The sequence below is a fragment of the Gigantopelta aegis genome, chromosome 15 (assembly GCF_016097555.1).
Source record: "Gigantopelta aegis isolate Gae_Host chromosome 15, Gae_host_genome, whole genome shotgun sequence".
In the NCBI taxonomy this organism is placed as follows: Eukaryota; Metazoa; Mollusca; class Gastropoda; order Neomphalida; family Peltospiridae; genus Gigantopelta; species Gigantopelta aegis.
The window spans coordinates 1,898,351-1,907,312 of NC_054713.1; positions in this window are offsets into that span (position 1 = coordinate 1,898,351).

An 8,962-nucleotide genomic window follows, 5' to 3' on the forward strand; every position below is an offset into this window, starting at 1 on the left:
CGATGGCCTACCACGACGCCACCGAGGCCGGTCACCTCGGTGGATCCATTCAGCTGATTGGGGTTTGTTTTGGTTTTTTCGTTCCAACGAGTGCACCACAACTGGACAAAGGCCGTGGTATGTGTTTTCCTGTCTGTGGGAAAGTACACATAAAAGATCCCTTGTTGCATTAGAAAACAAATGTAGCAGGTTTTCTCTGATGACTACGAGTTACAATTACCAAATGTTTGACATCCAATAGCCGATGATTAATTAATGGATGTGCTCCTGTGGTGTCGTTAAACAAAACACACTTCTTCCTTGTGGATGAGGCATTACCTAGGAAACAAAATAAATATTATAATTAAATATCTCTTTCTACTCGGAATTAAAGGTCTCGCCTTTAATAACATGATTTGGTATCACGGCAACAATGGATGTCCATAACAATTAATTGGTTGTGACAAAAAAAGAGAATAAATATTAAATAAATAAATTGGCCTATATAAAACTAATAATTAATTTTATCAAAATTGATAAGTGATGGAAATGCATGAGTAATCTAGTTGAAATACCCATTAATAATATTCTAGTTATACCAAAAATACTTTATCTCTATAATATGTCCTGTATAAAATATATACTCATGCTATCATCAGCACATACAGGTGTGTGTGTGTGTGTGTGTGTGTGTGTGTGTGTGTGTGTGTGTGTGTGTGTGGTATATGTGTGGTGTGTGTGTGTGTATGTGTGTGTGTGTGTGTGACAGACAGACAGAGATGGGAGGAGACAGAGAGGGGAGACAGATAGAGACATTCAGGAGAGAGAGAGACAGTCAGGAGTCAGACACACATGGTCATCTAGAAACACTACAAGAGCTTTGTTGTTCGGGTTTGTGTAATGTTCATATTTTCGATATGTCAAACATTATCACGTTCAATTCTTAAATGATGAAATTCGCATCTCTGCACATGACAGTCAAAGTCGGCCCTTTCAGATTAATACATTTATGTCTTATGTCGATTTTAGACGGGGGGTGGCACAAAATTAAAGGCCTTTTTTTGGCAGCTAAAAGGGGGAACCTCCCTAACTACCCTTGGGTCCGCCACTGATAAACTGCGAGAAATTGAGTGCTAGTGACAACCCGAGTCGACATTAATATATCACCGATGCATCATCAACATGCATATGCAATGAGCTGTATAGATCTACTATACGGGCGTGTCGTGTGACTATATCTCCAGTTAGGCGTCACGAGTTGTCTAATCGTAACACGTCTCTCGAGTTATACGAAGTCGATGTTTCACCATCACGGTCGCCTGCTACGTCGCATTCTTGAAATAACTGCACGTGTACGTAAAACGTCGACATGTCCTACAGTTAGGTATGCATTGTGTACATTTTAGGCGCATGTGCAGATTGCGGGGCTCGGGTGGGCGGTCCCGAGGTCGAACCCCCAACAACCTTCTCCAAACGAAGTTTCTTCCTTTTAATATAATTTCCAGGGGAGCATAATCCGAATTCCCTTAGAAACCTTTCTCGCCACAGTCTAAATCTCCCTGCAGAATTGCTTACACCTGTATCTGCATTTATAGGCGTGTATTTAGGTGTGTGTAGATATATATATCGTATAGCTTGCATGTCATAATCGAAATTTAAACGTGGCGACAAAATAGTCAATGTGGTGAATGTCTGGCGATTTTTTTAATGCAAAAAAAAAAAAATTATAATTAAATTTTAAAATTTTAAAATTTAATTCATTCATTTATACTATTTTCGGACTTTTGGCCACAGATCACAGTTATCTTCCCATTTAAAAATCCGGAAATTTGTCCGTGCAAGTAGTCTGCTGTTTGACTATGATTATTTCATGGCAGACAATTATGAAGTGACAACTATTTGACTGAAGTTGACAGGGGGAGAGCATGTAGTTTGTAACTTGTTGACATTGATGACTTGTTTGTGGTAATTTCGGCCTATGCAAAAGAAGTGTTTTTTGTGTAAAATGGGTGTACTCCGGCCAGGTTTAGTGGGTGTATTTGTTTAAACCAATATGCTGGGAGAAAGAGCTGAACAACAGGGGTTGTCCTTTTCAGGGTATGTTTCCCCCAGGCAGGCAAAGGAATACACAATGATCCATGGGCCTGCTGATATTAATAAAAATGTTATAGCCATTAACGTTATATAGAAACATATAGCGTAATTAATACATTGTGGTCTGTGGCCTGATATATCTAATTAAGGTTCAAGCACGCTGTCTTGGACACACACACCTCAGCTATCTGAGCTGTCTCTCCAGGACCGAGTGTTGGTAAGAGAGAAGTCGGTGTAGTGGCCTTAAACCTGCCCATTGAGCCGTTAAAATCCAGTGCCTACCAGCCTTAGATATGTCCGATGGCTTAAACACCACACCAGTAACAGGGGACGGTTGTTTATTTACAGCAGTCATACCGTAATCATAGATCCGGTTGTCGTTTCTGATAACAGTGTGCAAGGAATCTTTTATATTCACCATCCCACAGACAAGATAGTACATACCACAGCCTTTGTTACCCCAGCTGTGGAGCACTGGCTGGAACGAGAAATAGTCCAATGAGGACACCGACGGGGATCGATCCTAGACCGACCGCGCACCAAGCGAGCGCTTTACCACTGGGCTACTTCCCACCCCCGAGTTGATAAAAGTATGAAATCCGAGGCTTGCCGAGGATTTTTATACTGTTATTAACCAGTGCTGATAATTATGATATCACAAGATACAAGGGGAGTATTCTTTTTATCATCCATTATCATTATTTTCATTTGCCACAATTGTAAACAATGTCAGTAATGTGGGTTGAATGTCACTATATTTGTCAGCGGTAGACTCGTTAAGGGGAAATGATACTATTCGGTCAAAATTTAAGTCATTACACCTTCTTGAAATTTTCACATATTATAAAGATATCCATATATTACTGGAATAAGCAAAACAAATCATAGGTCACCGGACAAAAGTTTGATACACAGGCCATAGAGTGAATGGGTGTATGAATCACTATGACTTTTCAGGGACGAGACGTAGCCCAGTTTGTAAAGCGCTCGCTCGATGTGCGGTCGGTATGGGATCGATCCCCGTCGGTGGACCCATTGGGCTATTTCTCGTTCCAGCCAGTGCTCCACGGCTGATGTAACAAAGGCCGTGGTATGTACTATCCTGTCTTTGGGTTGGTGCATATAAAAGATCCCTTGCTGCTAATCGAAAAGAGTAGCCCATGAAGTGGCGACAGCGGGTTTCCTCTCTCAATATATGTGTGGTCCTTAACCATAAGACTGACGCCATATAACCGTAAATACAATGTGTTGAGTGCGTCGTTAAATAAAACATTTCTTTCTTTCTTTCACTATGACGTTTCCTTCTTGCCGTGTCAGACCTTCGTTTTTGACGGGCGCGAGCGCTATCACGCATGTGAACCCCCGTCAACTCAATCTGACGGGCGCGAAATAACGCGCCCCTAAATTGAACAAATCACGCTTGTGTTGTTTGTTTTTTAACTCCGCCATTTTAATTGTTTATTGAATCCAATCCACAACGCCACAAATATTTCCATTCTGTTCACAATGAAGTTCCTAGAATACTGTTTACATATTGAAACACGATTGGTTGGTTATCTTTACACTGAGTCAATCAGCTAGTTCACTTCTTATTAAGATCTCGTCGGTTTTGTTTGTTTAATTTCGTACAATGGACGTAATGATCGCGAAATGTATTTATACTGTCGTCGTTTTGATCACGTACAGGAAAAATAATAGGTGCGTTGTCCAATATATATAATGTTTACTCATGTTGATATCACAGTAAACGCGTACACAAACAAAAACATAATTTAGTAACGCGGGTTTTGTTTTCGTTAATAACATAGCACGATACTGCCACGTGATTTAAAGCAAAGGACATTGCCCTTGGTAGTCAGATTTCTAGTACATGTGATCGGTTGACGGGACCCTGAAACAAACATACACCGATTTAATTTCAAGTCAGTAATTCGAATTTACCAAGTGTAAAGCATGTATATTTTAAAATTAAAATTACATTAGGATGGTTATGTTGGGTTTTTTTTTTTGTTTTTTTTTTGTATGGGTTGCTATGATTCGAGTTAGTAGTATAATAAATGACGTGTTAACTACAAAACACCGATAATTAAAGTTAATCCTGTTTGTAAATATATATATTTATAAAAATTGTAGTAAGATATATTTGGGTACAAAACAATAGATGTTCACATTTTTTCTGTTATGACATTATTTGTTTATAAATAGAGAATTTGCAGGTACATAACATGTATATTATGATATCATGATAAATGTGATAACCCTGTGCCATGTGGTTGTTACACTTTTAATTTCTTTTTAGTTTAAATGATTTACAAATAGGCCTACTGACATTATTTTTTGTGAGTGTTTTATTAGATATTTTACAGTTAGAATTCTTAATAACAATACCATAGTTACAATGTCAATTCACATTCAGTTCACAGGTTAGTGTCCATGGAGAAATCATATCATTCTGCGATGAAGATTAAAATTATTGTACTTGTTTTAAATAAAACAGAATAAACAGAAATAAATCAGTTTCAATTCTTTATTCATAAATAGTCAACAGATTATCATTATTCGGAATTTTAATGCAACATAATATGCATATAATACATAAGAAATCGTTAAATGTGTTCATGGTGTTTCGTTTTCTTGTAAAAGACTGCAATGGCCCATTCCTTCATCTTTGAGAACAACTATCATATTAGTTAAATTAGGATATTTAATTTGAAAACACAAAACATTAACTCTTAAGATATTTAATTTAGAAATCATTACTCCTCAAACTTAATCATGTTCATGGGTGCAATTCCTCTCGGTCTCTTGCCTCTAATTCTGATTATTTTGAGGATTTTCCTCTCCTCTGCATTTTGAGGAGTGTCATTTCCACTCCCCTCGTAAGCATTTTGAGGAGTGCCATTTTCACTCCCCTCGTAAGCATTTTGAGGAGTGCGATTTTTAATACTCCTGGTTTTTTCAAAAACGAAGGTCTGTCATGTGTAGTCGAATTAGTCATGTTTTATATCTGTTAACCATATTTAATTTTAACACTCCTGGTTTTTTCAAAAACGAAGGTCTGCCATGTGTAGTCGAATTAGTCATGTTGCATATCCGTTAACCATATTTAACTTTAAAATTTTCTGCAATGCAAAAAAAATAGAACATTACTTGTGTTGCTTAAAATGACATCCAGCAGACACACAAGTACATATCTTCATTACTAAACGGAGTTTTAAATACATTGGAACTAAAGGAAAAAGGGACTTATTAAAACATTTACTGACTATTTACTTTACAGTTGTATACCGGATCTAAATGTCATTACACCTTTTTAATTTTTTGCACAGATCGTAATGCTGGGCGAGTACATTAATATGAAATAATAAAAATGTACTGTCACCGATGAAACCTTTTTACAGTCTTAGCTTGAAATATCCCATACATAGACAAAAATTGATTAAAATTACACCATAAATCGTTTGAGCACTTTTATTTTAAAAACAGCTTCATTGGAGTGATCAACGATGTTCTTAAAAACACAAACAGTACAAATAACACTATATTCCATCAAAAATTCCATTGTGGATGTGGGTGGGGTTGGGGTCAGGGTGGAGGATTGGGGGAGGGCATTATCCCCATATATCTGTATGTACTGATACTAATGTCATAAAATGACCTGCCTGTCAAACGTGACGAACTAGTCAAACAAATTATACTAAGATATGTGATATGTTATTGAATAGGCAGGGCCGTACTTGGGGGGGGGGGGGGGGGGGGGGGGGGGCACTACTTTTTATAAACAAATGAAACACTATACAAATTAAACCCTCAGGTGGGGACTTCCCTCGCCCCCCCCCCCTCCCGCTCCCCGGAGGGTACGGCCCTGATAAGACAAAATGGCAGTCCTGTGATTGCCGTCCATTTTAGGACTAACATGGAAGCACACCACAGTATAGTTAAGTCATACAATTTTTTTTATCTAATTTTATTTAATTTCACAGAACATCATCTCTTTCTTGTCAAAACTGTTTTTCACCTATGTTGAAACAAACAATAATTATATATGAAAAACATGTTTTTAAAACTAAAAGCAGACAATGGCTATTAATTAGTCCAGTCAAAATAAGGTTTGACCTAGAACAAATTGCAACAGAAATGATTTTTATTGCAACTGTTCCCTGAACCCTACCTGAGCAACATATCAAAAATGTAGATTGATATCTATATAGGCGGGGTAAATATGCTAATATAGCCTATATGGACGGACGGTATTTTGTTACGTCACTGTGTATGTTTCAGCGCTAAACCTATCCGTAGTGACATCACGCCACTGTCGTTCTGATAGTTAACGAGTCAATCTAATTAAAATTAGCTAAACTATTACATGTGGATCTAAAGACAGCCAGTTGGAGCTCATGTCCACCAATCAAAACCTTACTTGCAGAATCCTGCCAGTGATTTAAAACTAACAACACTGCGTAGTCCCAATGTCCAGGTAACATTTCGTCTGTAAATAATAATTTAAATATTGACCAATCACACTTCGCCTTTATCACACTTCGCCTTTTATAACGTTATTTGGGAGCATACAAATTCTAAAAATATCGGGCGAGTCTATTTTAGTGGCCGTAGTACAGCGAACCATACCAATACGTACGGGGTGGGTTATCAGTCTTCAATTTTACATTAAAAATTATTTATTTATTTATAAAATTTAAAAAAAACTAAATTAGTCTTCAGTTTTACATTACAAATTATTTATTTTATAAAATAAAACATGTTTTAAGGCATTCGTAATTCACACGAAACATGTCGTATACCCTCAGGATAATTCGGAATGTTTTCAAATTATTTTTAAATCACTGGCAGGATTCTGCAAGTAAGGTTTTGATTGGTGGACATGAGCTCAAACTAGCTGTCTTTAGATCCACATGTAATAGTGGAGCTAATTTTAATTAGATTGTTAACGAGTCTACCGCTGCCAAATGTAGTGGCGCTGCGTGCGATAGTATCATTTCCCCTTAACTAGCAGAACGACAGTGGCATGACGTCACTAATGATAGGTTTAGCGCTGAAACATACGCAGTGATGTAACAAACAAAAAAGTGATATCTCCTAGGAAATATCGCAGGCGATATCGCAAATTATAACTTACCGATGATATCCATGTCATAAACCCATGTGATAAATATACAGAACTTCACATACGTTGTTTTCGAATTCTTTTTTATTGCACGAGTTTATTTTGCGCAAGAATATATATATGGTATGTTCGTGTGTGAAATAAACGGGTGCAATAAATAGGAAGCGAAAACAAAATATGTGAAGTTCTGTGTTTATTAATAAATCCTCCTTTCAAGGAATTTTTTAACGTTAAAAATCATTCTGTGCGGCAATCTGGTGTAATACGACAGTAATCTGGTGTAATATTTTCAAATACGACGTGACGTATTTTGTAAATCATACATGACGTCAGTAATAAAAATGCGCTTACGCCAGTAAAACTAAAAAGGGAATAGGAATATTGAATAGGTATGTAATAATTTAGTTTCTTACACACCCGTTGGTGAGAACACTATTCGTTATTTATGATAACACATACATGTACCAAGTTTACGTGCACGTACGTGTGTTAACAATTTCAAGACATACAACTGGCTGCTTCTAGGTGATGATCAGGTCACCAGTGCCATATATCCAATGAAAAACAACACGATGGAAATCAATTACACTGTGACGTATAGTTAACCTGATAATCATGTGTCTGTGACGCGTACGTCAGCTACCAGTGCAAAGGGTTGTAAATATCTTTTAGTGAATTTGTTTTTTTTTAATTTGCTTAAAACCTGGTTTTTGAGGATATGTAAGAAATAGAATAATACATTCGTGTTCGTTAGGTGCCATTTATCTCACAACTCGTTGTTTAAAAACGTATCAAACTCGCTTTCGATATATACTACGATTTAGTTGGCATAAAATGGCTTTCAAAGCACTGCTGTCAGTAATATGCATACACAAAGAACCTAAAATGTTTGGTCTGTCTGTTCCTCAGGTCTGGAGCCTAAGGGGAAGAGTTACATCACAAAGAAAGAAACATCCCTTGGGATTTTCACAATCACAAAATGCAACTTTAATACACTGAATATGTTGTTCTTGATGGTTTTATGGGATGGGTGTTTTTATTTTCTAGAATATTTCACTCTCTTTCCAATGATTTCTCATGTGTGGGCAGTTATTCATTTTAAATATTATCATAGTGGAATATTTAGAACTATATTCAAAAGTACTTTAGTTCAAATATCGTCATAAAATGTTCTTGAAATTAGACTATACGACAGAATGATCTATATTATTGCCGCTGCAACACAATGGCCAACGTTGTAGCAGTGTCAAACTATACGACAGAATGATCTATATTATTGTCGCTGCAACACAATGGCCAACGTTGTAGCAGTGTCAAACCTTAGCACGTCAAACATAAGTTATGGTTTTCATTGGTTAATGCAGATAGATCTATGACTTTGTAATTCTTAAAATGTAACAGAATGACAGATAAAACTCTGTAATTATCTTTATATAATAATGTTCCCTTAAAGTAGCATACACGTTTTATGATAGTTTCCCAGGTAGAGAATATGATTTTGTACCATATAAGCAAAAAAATATATTTATTATTTTTAATTTGCACATAGCACAGGTGGATCTAGGGGGACCTCAGGGGCCCGGCTCCCCCCATCCCCCCACCCCCTAAATTTTGCGACAGTTATAATTTTATTATATATTAATTTTCATTTTTTTACGATCCCCCTCCAAACCTCCCCCCCCCCCAAAAAAAAAAAAATTGATTTGTGGATTCGCCACTGCATAGGACTTTGTTATTCTCAGCCCACGATTTGTTTATTTTACC